Genomic DNA, 13,489 nt, shown 5'->3' with positions numbered 1-13,489 from the left:
GCTCGGTATATCCCATATTATATATGGTACCAGCAGCATGGCAATAAGCCTGCGCTCGGTATATCCCATATTATATATGGTACCAGCTGCAGGGCAATAAGCCCACGCTCGGTATATCCCATATTATATATGGTACCAGCTGCATGGCAATAAGCCCGCGCTCGGTATATCCCATATTATATATGGTACCAGCAGCATGGCAATAAGCCCACGCTCGGTATATCCCATATTATATATGGTACCAGCAGCATGGCAATAAGCCCGCGCTCGGTATATCCCATATTATATATGGTACCAGCTGCAGGGCAATAAGCCCACGCTCGGTATATCCCATATTATATATGGTACCAGCTGCATGGCAATAAGCCCACGCTCGGTATATCCCATATTATATATGGTACCAGCTGCAGGGCAATAAGCCTGCGTTCAGTATATCTCATATTGTATATGGTACCAGCTGCGTCGCAATATAAATGCCCATATATCTATACAAAACAAAAGGAGAGTTGTTGTTAGCACTTATGCTTAATACTGCATATCTATATGTTTTCTAGCAAAATGAAAAGATGAGGAGGTATTAGTTCATATTTTGATCAAAACATTTAAGCCTGCATCCCAGCATCAAGGGCACCTCATTATATGCAAAATATGCACTTTAATGTATCTTGCTTGAAGCAGCTTAATCAGTATTTTTTTAGTGGGGAACGCAGATTTATATGAGTTGATTTCAGCCAAGTCTTTTCTAAATAATTCTATGCAAAATTTAATGTGCGGCGCATGTAGAAATAATCACAAATATATAGAGATGTTTGTTCCATGAAGGTCACTATGGATATGTTACATATGATAAATAATTTTATTTTTTAATCCCCTTCCAAGTTAAAATATGTTTGCAGTATTTTCAATATTACTACATTGCTTATCAAGTATGTGAAAAGATGTAACAGTTATTTTCCTGAACAATTGTTGCAATCCAGTTAATGCCAGTGTCAGTTGAGTAGGAGAAAGGCAGTGCTATAATATATTCTCTACTAGATCTTAAATTCTATTAAAAAGAGAAAGAGAAGTCAAATGTAGAAGCATTGACAACTGGGAAAAAAAGAATACATTGAACAGGACAATTTAATGTATACATTTGGATGCGTATACATGTTCACTTGTTTTGTTGGCTATAGACACAGTGTTTAAAAAAAAGGACTTTTATTTGAAAAAGCGTTATTTTGTCACACATTTCTGTTTAAGGCACATGTTATAAAATTTGTTAGAATTTGTATATTGTTTAAAAGGGGAAAGCGCTAATTAGGTATTATGATATTATCATATCATATTCACGAGGGCTTAGTGGTTAGCACTTCTGCCTCACAGCACTGGGGTCATGAGTTCGATTCCCAACCATGTCCTTATCTGTGTCAGTTTGTATGTTCTCCCATTGTTTGCGGGGGTTTCCTCCGGGTACTCCGGTTTCCTCCCATGCTGCAAAAACATACTGGTAGGTTAATTGGCTGCTATTAAATTGCCCTTAGTCTCTCTCGGATTTAGATTGCAAGCTTTCAATGTGGAATTAATGGCGCTATATAAATAAATAGATGATGATGATGATCATAAAATATAAAAGCAGGTCATGCATTTTATTACAGATCCAGTTAGCCGAGCACAGAAACTTTATATATCATTCCAATAAGTACATCCAATAAAATTGTTAATCTAATAAAAAAACAGTAGTGGTGTTTGATGAGATCAGTGGGGTCAGGTGTGCAGGTGATTTGTCAATCATCCGATCCGATGTTTAAAAGACAGGCCTGAAAACAAGCGTAATTATTCAACTTGATGATTATTATTATTTGTAATTAGGATGAACTCACGATTTAAATTAGCCGCCACTTCGTGAACAAACCCTTACTGTATTAGTCTTTCTCTTCTCCCCCTGTCCCGTCTCTCAAGACATGAGGTCATATGTGTCATATGTACGAGTATGAATTACGTACATCTGCAGGCATGTGCAGTGCGCACATGCAAACAGCTTATGTCTGAACTTGAAACAGGCCCTTAGTTTTCGTCATGCTGGTTCCAGATATATCAACTTTAGGAAGTAGAATCTGGACACCCCACTGAGCTGTATGAAAGTTAAAGACCTATTATTTTCTAACACGTTTCATTGCAGACTGCAGTTTCATCAGAGGAATAGTGTTTGTAGCTCTTGAATCATATTTAAATCATTCACTACCAATCATAACTCTTCACTCATCAGTCACCATCTGTGTTAAGATTGCTAGAATCTTAAAATATTATATACAACATTTATTCATCTGACTTATCTATCATTTAAACAATACAAATTATTACAGTTGGGAAAATAATTAAATAATTATTTCTTTTGTTAACAGAGTAGTTTTGTTTTGGCAATTAGACAAACTGCCAGGAACATGAACATGTGCAGAAGGATTGCAAGGTTCACAATCTAATAAAAGTATCAACTTCATAACAATTGCTACATGTTTACGTATAAGAGATATTTTAAGCCATTTAAATACCCTGTTTTCTATCTCCATATTTTAGAAATGTTCATCTCTTATAAATTTGATAATCTGTTATATAATACAAACCCCAAGGAACAATGGTATACATTTAAATGCCAATCAGATTTATATGAATTTGTGTAGAAGCCCAGCAAGTTTAATTATTATTATTATTATTATCGTAGATTTGTAAGGTGCCACAGTGCTCTGCAGCGCCATACAGTAGTTAAAACAGTACATACATAAAACAGGGACATACAAGGTAGACAAAATAACTGCAGACATAAAAATAAAGGTTATGAAGGACCCTGCTCATTAGAGAGCTTATATTCTAATTGGAAGAGGGCACAACTGAAACAAGAGGAGTAAATGTGTCTCAGAGTGGAGATTGGTATATTTGGGACAGTTGTGAGAGTACATTAGTGTGAATAATGTTATCCAGGATAAGGTCACCTCTAAAAAACCAGATGGATTTTTGAAGAAAATGTAAAGATTTGAAGGCTGTGGTTGATCCACTCGCACTTTGATTTCTTCATGCTATTAACACTACAATGTAGGCCGTCAGAATGTAGAGACTCGACAAAACACTATTTTACAAGTGCTATCCCCACATACACTGTATGCAGTGAAAATGAAAGAGCTGTCACTGATATCTATATAGATGACACAAGTAAAGCTCCGTCTTCTCTTTATCAGCAGACATTTTTCTTTTAATGGCTGTATTTTGTGATCCTGCAAGTACATGTAGAAGTGCAAGAAATGTTTGATCCGCTCAAGGGATTGGACTATCCTCATCTAAGTACATACCAAAAGCAAATAAAGGGTATTGGTTCTTGAGGCACTCCAGTCCACTAATAATTTTTTTTTATATATAAAATCTAATTTATTATATGATTATATTAAAACATAAGATTTTAAACCAGGTCTCAATTATATTGATGTCACGGACCCGGAATTGAGAAGTCGGCAAGCAGCGAGTAGCCGCACTTTTTATAAAAAATGCGAGCTCAAAAAACTTTTTTACACTGCAGCACTTTTATATCGATAAGTCAGGCCCAATAGGGGAGGCTTTGAATATAGTGGAGGATGAAAGTGACATCTAGCATAGTAATGTATATGTGGAATATGTACCATTTAATGAGAAAATACATTTCAAGCCAAATGACTTTCAGTTAACGCTAATTCACGCTCTTTCGAGTGCTTTAACAAATAGGAAAATCATTTATCTTGTTGTTACTGTATTGATGATTTAATAGGGAGACTCCAATTGTATGTCCTATCAATATAATAAATATGGAAGACTAATAGGAAGGTAACATAAATCTCACAATGGAAACCAATGAGAATACAACTAAAGAGACTACCATATAGAGATCTCCTTCTGCGTAGAAATACTAACACATTTTGTTTGTTCCCCACATAATTCACAATACATACCAACAATTAATGTGAATATCCTCATTTTCAGATATCCCCATTAGCATGATCTTTCCTGATCGATAATAAATACTAGGAGGCCCTATGAAATAAGGGTCCTTCATTAGCATCAATGACATGACAAACTTATAGTGCTGCAGTGTTACTAGGTTTAACAAGACTGGGATGGAGTATAATAATACATAAGGACATAACTTTCTAATGTCCATGGGTTTATTGTTTGGAGAGTCAAATTATAATAAAAGATAGGGCACTATGATATGAAGACATAAGATCCAAACATTTTTATTACAATATCTAATCTTCATGTCAATAATTATTATAATTTGTATACCATCACAAACCGACTACACTGAAGGGTCCGATCGCTCTTATTTCTTTTTCACTTGTTTTCATACTTTTCTCACTTACCTGTTTTTAATATTTTCACCAATAATTGAGACCTGGTTTAAAATAATCTGTTTTAATATATTATATAATAAATTTGTTTTTATATAAAAAAGTTGCAAGTAGCAAGATGGATAATGTTAATGGCAGAAGAGATTAAGGCAATGACAGGCCTTTTCTTCTTTTTTTTTTGTATACAAATCTATGTTTATTTTGAAGTAAGAATTTTCAAATTTTTTAATCAGATCTCCGAACAGCATATGTGAGTTATATCACTAGATATATTGTTATTGACAGAGCCGATACTCAAGGTAAATTATATAGTCTTTTTAGATGTTATATTTACAACATAACAATATTAATATACATAATCTTATGTATTTTATTAAAGTCTTCCTATATCTTGCAGTGCTCAGTGGTGGAATTAACTGACAGCAGACATGGCTGTGTTAATCCTCTATTTGAATTTAGCCTCTAAAGAGTGATTTCATAAAGAAGTGATCAGATAATCTCAGTGCAATATTCAATAATAAAACTGTATTTTCCTATAACATTTCATGTTATGATTAGCTAACTCTTTAGCATTACAAAAATAATATTAATGTTAAAGTTGTCATGGGAAACAATATAAACTATTTCCTATAATTAATATCCTTTATCATGTGCTACTACCTTACAGGGGAGGGCTGGCAAATTTTAGCCCGGGGGCAAGACTCCACTTTTAAAGGAAAAAAAAATGCCCGTGGCCCAGTGACCCAGTCCAAGGTAGCCCACTATGGGACCAGCCTGGGGGGGGGAGATGCCCCCCTGTTCCCCAGCCCAACCTGCCCCCATGCTACCTTATATTAATATAAATTCCTTCAAGTAATGTGTTGTGTACCTAATTTATCACCTATTTATATTCACATTTATAAATTATAGTAAAAAAATAGAAACCAGAAAAAGTTATTTTAAGTTCATCAGACTGTAATGAATTACCAATACTAAGGCTAGGTACACACTGGAGGATTTTTAGCCAATCATCGGCCCAATCAGCTGATATACGAACATTTGGTCAGATATCGTGTTAATGTGCATACTTGCACGATGAGTGACAGTCATCCCAGAGTACCGATTGTCATCTCATTTGGTTGGTCTGCACGTTTGATAATCTCGTTCCATTCACCTTCCGATCCTGCAGTTTGTGTGCACATATGTTCACGATCTCCACAGAGTATACAGAGTCATACTCTTTTCAGCCGATGCCGGCAATGAACATATTCCGGTGACTAAATGTAGATTACTTGCGTGGTTCTGATTTAAAAGGCTTCAGGGTAATACGGGAGGACATCTTATTAAGGATAGTTTGACTTTGTTTCAGGAACTGTATCGTTAGGGGTTGGATCGTTGTTTGTTGTTTCAGGGTTTTTTTTTTTTTATTTATAAATCATTTTTCCATTGTGAGTTGAATCTGCAAATTTCATTGCATTAGCCCCAGCTATTCACATAAGAGTGTATTTCAATGTCGCGTTGTGAGCGCGCAATGGGCTTGCTGTGTGACCATATACATTTTATACATCAGTTCATGTTACTCTTAGGAGACTATGACACTGCCATTTTAAGAAGAAACGTCACACAAATAATTGTTGTTGTGCAGGACCTGTAGACTGTGTTTATTTCTGAAAATTATTTGGTGAATAAACTGTGGCGCAGTTTGAGACCACCGGGCCTCAGTACAAAACTCTCTAGTACTGCCCTACGTAGAAAATAGGATTAGGGAGAGAGAAATGAGCATTCAGAAATAGATTTTTACATGCAGATATCCATATATACAGAACAAGGTTACTGAAAATTCACTTACTCTAATCAACTTAAACCTTCCACTAAAAGAAAAACATTATCTTGACTGCAATTCGAAGCATGCCCGTGGCAGGATTTGGCAGCTCAACTGAGCACATCTCCTGCACAACAGGGGGTCCAGGAAAATAAAGTAATGTCAGTATCTCCATATCTCACGAACACTGCTATCATTACTACATATCTTTAATTTGCCATCGTTATTGCAGAAAGAACAGTCACATGTAATTCTCCTATTCACTTATTTTCATTAAATCCTCAGACCCTGCATTGTAGCCGGCACATGTTCATTGTAAACAACCATCCCCAATTAACCTCTCTTTCCTAGTTCGTAGACAAAAGTCTTCAGCTCCAACATATAGCCTGCTGCCTTTAAAATGTAGAGATATCCCAGTTAACAACATATATATAGCATCCAAAACATGTAACTGTTGCTCTATAAAGCACATAAGATCCCCCCATGTAAATAACATAAGAACTGCTCTGCGCTCGATAAATACAGCAGCACCTAATTAATTCCAGTAGTCTGTAGGTTTTAGGTTATCGACTCCATTCCAAACCTATGTGTGATCTAAATACTTACAGTAAATGGCCAATGCTTTGCTGTGTTATGTGGTGTTCTCTTTGCAATTGATAATATATGTTACATAGACTGCAGGGCATTCAGAGAAGCCCCAGGCGATTGGCATGACAAAATACTTTTTGTCGGGGGGTGCTTATAATGTGAATATTTGCTGTTACTGCTGTCCATAATACGCAAGGCAAAATTCTGTCTTATGTTAGTGACTAGCACCAAATATTTCACAATTCTGGTCGCCATTAGCACTTCTTCGATCCTCTACACCCATGGGCACTTAGGACCCTATTTACAGCTGAATAAGCAATATCAGCTCACAAGTACATGGGTAGCAGGCCCTGTATGGCAGTGGTATTGGGGAGTATGAAAGCACTTACCGAACAAGAATGAGCAAGGGTCAGGCCGTAGACAAGCAAAAACAAACTCACAGGCTACAGTTATTGAAAGCAAGTCGATTACTGGGCTGCTTAGCAAAAGCATGAAAGTCCCCTCTTCCTTCTTTTAAAAACACAAATTAATTTTCCTCCATCAGTGACTGTCAGACAGCATCCAGATTCCCCCAGTAAGTGACGGCAGTGTGTTGTGTTTTAGCCTATGTATAAAGCACATACTAGCGGCAGTCTCATATCTGCCCCTTATATGTCTGAGTTTTCATCAGCTAATTGAATTACCTAATGTTAATGCAGTGGAAAGTACGTGTAAGGATCAGATTCACTAGTGAAGCTGGTCATACGCATTAAAATTTGATTTTAATATTTGATAGTTTTAAAAACCAATTATTTTTTGAGGGCATCAGCTGCAGGATGGCAGTGATACATATTGACAATGAATCAAGTGGTACAATTAAGACATAGATTTAGCAAATAATCAGAAGGGAGAAATACAAGGCAAGTAGTTAGGAAACCACTAGCATATTAATAATGTAAATAAGTGGTCAGGGGCGGAGGAGAGAAAGAGAGGAGCCAATGTCGCAATGTTCTCTTAAATAATGAGTTAAGGAAAGGGGAGAGGATGGTGGGTAGCATGTGTGGGGAGGGGAAGTAGCACAGTGGAGGAGAGGAGAATGGTCGGGAAGCAAGTAGGGGGGGTGGACAGTTTAGGGATGGATAAACCCACCTGATGGAGCCTGTGATGTAAATACTTAAGGCAAAGTATTTCCCTGAACAGGGAAGATAAGGCTGCCCGATGGTAGAGCTTAAGATTAAACATTAAGCAAAGGTTGATTATGGAAAGAAACCCAAACTTTATGAAAGGAGGAGGAAGAGTTCTTCAATGTACTGGTTATTTTTTCCATCTGGTATATTTGCCAAATTCGCTTCACAACCATGGGGAAAGAGGGAGGACTCTTCTTTTACCATGATGCAGCAATTTGGCAAAAAATATGCCTAATCAACTTATGTGAATAGTTAGTGACATCCAGATTCTGGCACTTTAGAAAAAATGTGTTTGTGGTCTAGAAGGACAATAATCCCTGTCATGGAAGAGATCATGCTTCAAGATATGTTTTTCATTTAATTGTAAGAATATAAAAATATGTGTGGATGACAATGGGGTTGAAGACATTAAGGTGTCTGAATCAATCGATAATATGAATTTTTTTTGAGCTCTAACATTGTAATCATGCAACAAATGTCTTACAATGCTACAGTGTAGCAAACAACCATTTGTTCATCTGATTTTCTTTTTAAAAAAAACATGTAGTTGCATTTGTCGATAGACTTTTTTTCTTTTGTATTCTACGTTATGTGTAGCAGTCTTTTCGGAGAGGTATGCCAGTGATACTGTCACTAATTATGTACTTTGAACATGCTGGATGAACTTAGACAAAAAGTCCTTAGCTTTGTCCATCTTACAGAGCATAGCAGTTTGTATACAAACATAATCTGACTCACTGCACTTTCCTGTATAGCAGATTGTATATGGTGTCCTGTGACATACAACAGTCTGGTGTTGGTAGCAGATTTTCCCTAAACATCTGTTTCCACAATTTTCCGATTTTAATCCTCTGCAAACTGCACTGTTGTTTCCTTGAGAACTTTGCTTAAGGGAAAAACTTGAAAACAATATGTTATTGCATTGTCCATTCCTGGACCTCCTGGAGTGCATCTTCTAACAAGAGAAACACATTACCAATAATACTATATTATGTCACCAAATACCACTTTGCTTAGTTGTCTACTTGTACATGCAGAGATGGCTGAATTTCTGATTTTATTAAGAGCTGACTAAACATGGAAAAACGCTTTCTTGACATTACCAAGAATTTTCTCATGCATGAGAATGCAGTTAGCATCAGATCCTTCAAAATCATACACCTTGTTTAGCTCAGTATATATTTAGTTTTATGCCTCTAAACTGTTATAATATATTTGGCATAACATTTGTTGACACTGGACTCAATACATCCATACATAACCTTCTCATTTTATTTAGTAATTTCACAGTGTATTAATACATCATGCTTCTTGACTGCTCTAGTATGGTATATTGGCTAAATGTGTGTATTTATCTTCTAATGCTATAATGTTTTACTTGGGTTTGTGTTATAATGTATCTCTACAGTTACAGAGTTGATAATATGTTAATAAGACAGCCACTCAGATGCATTTTCCACACACACATTTCACATATATAACTAATATATAACCTTTAAGCCCATCAAGCTGAGAATTTTCTTACTCCCGTACATGAGTCTATTTTGGCACTTTTTGGGCTGGTTAGACTCCAACAACAATAACATCGGTCAACAGTGGTTTTGTTAAATGGATACTTTTGACTGATTTTTATGTATTTTCTGGTGCTGATTTAATAAATAAGGTCAAAATGTGTCCTAGGGGCTCCATTTTTTCTCAGACCAACATATTTGGTTTTTTTTAAAATTATACATTTTGCTCAAAACAACCTGTAGTATAAGTACAGTATTTTTTTTTCTTTAAATGATTTATTTTTGTTTATTGACTTTCATAATGAGCAATCATGTTAAATGCATTAGGTATTCCCTATTAATCATTTATTTATGTATAAGCAGAAGCAGAAACTAAAGTAGATGAATCTGCTGTGTATATGATGAAACTGTATAAGTCAGTACTCTGAAACTGTATGAGTCTCTTCTCCTCATTTTCAGTTTATAAGTATATGGTGTGCATACTTCCACAAAATGCCTCGTGGTTGTATAAATCATCCAAACAGTTTTTGTTACGTGTGTGGTGAATTAACTTTCAGGTCGCAAAGAAGAAACATTGCTCTTTTGTTAAGCAAATCATATGAGCTCTACTCACTGGTGGATCCGGTGGGGGGACGATCGGAGCAATCACCTATCCCTAGCAGGGGCATGATATCTGCGGCTGCACACTATGTTCAGGTCCGTGATGGCAGAGACAGGCAGACAGAGAATCCTGCCCGGACACTCTGATTGTGTTTTAGACACTATCAGAGTGGTCAGGTAGCATGATGTGCCTGCCTGTTTCTGTCGAACGGACCTGCACAGAGTGTGCGGCCCAAGTAGCCTCACCTGTCAAAATGTCGGCTGAGAGATCAGGACAAATCTCGGGCCCCTCATATCTGTTGTGCTTCATGTGTAACTTTGCTTAATAGTTTGCTGAATGGTAAATCTCATCACATGCCATTTGCTGTTCCCATCTTATGGAAAGAACCAAAGGACCATTCCACATTTTTATATCACAAAAATCAATGGAATAACAAGCGAGATTAAGAATTCAGTTAAATATCCTGTTATTCCTTCAGCCCTCAGGCCTGTTCCTCCCAGTCCATAGCTTCCAATTCCAGTGCCACCAGAAGCATGGAGCTGAAGATGAGAAGATGTTGGTGATGCAGAGTTTCCTAGAATAAGTGAAGAAAAATCAAAGAGGTGATATTTGTTGGATCACAAATACGAGAGCTCTTGAAGAATGAAGATTTTGAGAGAAGTTTAAACAAGTTCCACATCAGCTGCATGGGGATCATTCTAAAAAGTTAAAACTTCCTGGGAAACTAGAAGGCTGAGAAGTGCAAAGAACTGGTTAGTGAACTTCTTAAAAACTACAGAGCCCTGGGATCTAATATGTCTTTAAAAATACATCTTTTGGATTCACATTTGGACTTTTTCTCCGAAAATCTTGGAGAGGTAAGTGACGAACATGATGAACTCTTCCACCAGGATATATCAACCATGGAAATTCGCTACTGAGGAGAATGGAATCCAAATAAGCTTGTAGATTACTGCTGGACACTAAAAAGGGATGTTCCTCAAGCTAAACACAGCAGAAAAAACACTTAAAGTTCATTTTATTTGAGTCTACTGTATATATATTATATTGTGAATATTCAAGGAAAATTCAAATTTAATTTATTTTTAAAAGCATGTTACTCAAAAGCCCAGCTCTCATGTAAATTTGGCAGACTTGAAATCAGCACAACAAATACTATAAGAAACAATATTAAATTTAACATCTGAAAAGTAAAATTTTGTATACCAGTGTAATTTGTGCTGTACCTACACAAATTATACCTTGTTTTTGTTTTTCTTTTAGAAGACTTTAATTTTCAGAAAATATTACCATGAGTTTGCTTATACTTCCAGACATGTCAAAGAGAATCTACACAGAATCAACAAACATGTGCATATTTTAATTGAAATTGCAATAAAATGCAAAAAACAAATGTGTATTTTAATCTTACCACCAATAATTACTTTGTGCTTTGGCATTAATTCACCTTTCTAAAACATCAAAAAGCAGAAGTCTACACAATATTTTTGCCAGCTTACACTGTCTTGAATGAAATGCATAACATGTGTAGGATTTGGTTAGTCTAACAGGTCATACTATTTTGAAAACTAGGCAACCTACCGAATCGTTGGTTGTGTGTGCTCACTTGCATTTTTAATGCATGTAATCCATACAGGGAAGTGAAGCTGTATGTAAAACGTGTGTTCTGTTCACACATAATTATGGACGAACAGACCACACATCACAAACGAGTCAGCAAGTATGTGCCAACAATGATCTGAAAACATATAGGAGTTTATTGATGAGTCAAAATGTAATTATTATAAACAGCACATGAATTTTATATAATAAATGGAAATAATATAGAAAATTTAGATTTTTGGGGGATTTTTTTGGGACACGTGGGTTCCACAGACGGTAAGCAGGTTACTGAAAAAGCCTATCCCAAAAATAATGGGTTTGTGTGGTAGGGAATTTAGACTGTAAGCTCCAATGGGGGAGGGATTGGTAGGATTTATTTAGTATTCTCTGGAAAGCTCTGGTTATTATGGTTCCATAATATAAATAACATTACGGGACAAAACAAATCCTATTTCTAAAAAAAGAATGGGTTTTTCGGGTCAATTCTGATCTTCTTTCTTATGTCAAAAGTAGTTTTCCCACAGGAATCTAAAAAGTTTAATATTATGTGCATTTCTTGCTACTTTCAAGTGGAAAAACATATCAGAACCAAGTCTGAGGTAATTAGGCTACCTTATGTTCAGAGCATGAATTCTCATTTAATGTTACGTGATCCACAGGCCATTTTCAGCTGTGTGATTTCAGTGGAATAGGCTTTCTTTGTGAGATAATATATTTTGGCATTAGAGAACCAAATCTCAGCATTGCCTGCAAGGTGACACAGTATTAGAATTAATGAGCATATAGTCTCCTTCTGTCCGTCACTCCCTTTTTAGTAAACTGGTTAGTGTGCTCCTGATTACGTGGTGAGAGAGACAGAAGGAACAGACTACTATACCTGTGTGATGTGTGGAGCAGTGCCATTAAGTAGTGACATTGTGACCCATGAGCTTGTTTCTGCCTTCATTAGTAAATGGGATTTGTAGAGATAGTTGCCGGAGGATTTCTAAAGACAATCCAAGAATGTTGTTTCTCTATTGTCAAAGACTAGTTGTAAGGGCATTCATATCCTATGTTATCATGAACAAAGCAGTGTATTACTGAGCTATATAATATCGCTAAAGAAATGTAACTAAAAGTGTCCAGAGTGCTACAGTACCTGTGCCATTATATTGCTGAGCAACAGCAAGTTACTGATTGGGGGGCATTCAATTCACCGCAATGCATCTCCGGAGCAGTCCGCAGAGTCGTTTTGTCCCATAAACATGAGTGGAGATTACGCACCATAATAGCCGGAAATGTGTGCAGTCACGGCACATTGCTCCGAATTAAATCTCCCCCAATGAGTAAAAAAAAATAAATCTCAAATGTTTGATAGTAAAATGTAAACCTAATCAATACTTTCTAGTCACAGGTCAGCCTCTGAGTTCCTGTGTTGTCCTATTTTGGTTTCGATTTAAGGCACTTTTTAATTTCATTGTACAGCTTGGAAAAATTTTACAAAAATATATACAGAATCCATGAAAATGAGAGAAATTTCTGCTGGATATGTGAATATAACGGGAATGTGTGCCAATGAACAGGAGAACATATTAATCTAAAAAGGTTGCATAACCTGGAATCTGTATATGAGCAGTTGCAGAGATTTAATAATAGGATAGCCTGAGAACTGAAGATTAGAAGATGGCATTCTCTCTACAGGGTTAATCTAGTATATACTGTACACCCCATTTTGGGTCCCTGATTGTGGGTACCTCTACAGTAATTTCTGAGTCTCTAACTCCTAGGGGTATATTTATGCTACAAGTTAACCCGTGCATGATACTCATGCATTCTAGTCAAATCAAGCTACTTAAGGTGTTAAAAAGGTTCTTGTCATGCATTTGGGC

The 13,489-nt window shown here is 36.3% G+C and overlaps 1 protein-coding gene across 3 annotated transcripts in view; it reads left to right on the top strand.

Annotated features, from left to right (window-relative positions):
• Positions 1-13,489, top strand: part of CHID1 (chitinase domain containing 1) — a 296,065-nt gene that overhangs the window by 148,109 nt on the left and 134,467 nt on the right. The gene's annotated exons all lie outside the window — the stretch shown is intronic.

This window comes from Mixophyes fleayi, chromosome 10, assembly GCF_038048845.1.
Source record: "Mixophyes fleayi isolate aMixFle1 chromosome 10, aMixFle1.hap1, whole genome shotgun sequence".
Taxonomy (NCBI): Eukaryota; Metazoa; Chordata; class Amphibia; order Anura; family Limnodynastidae; genus Mixophyes; species Mixophyes fleayi.
The sequence above is the reverse complement of the archived record's forward strand: the minus strand, read 5'-3'. Positions and strand labels throughout refer to the sequence as shown.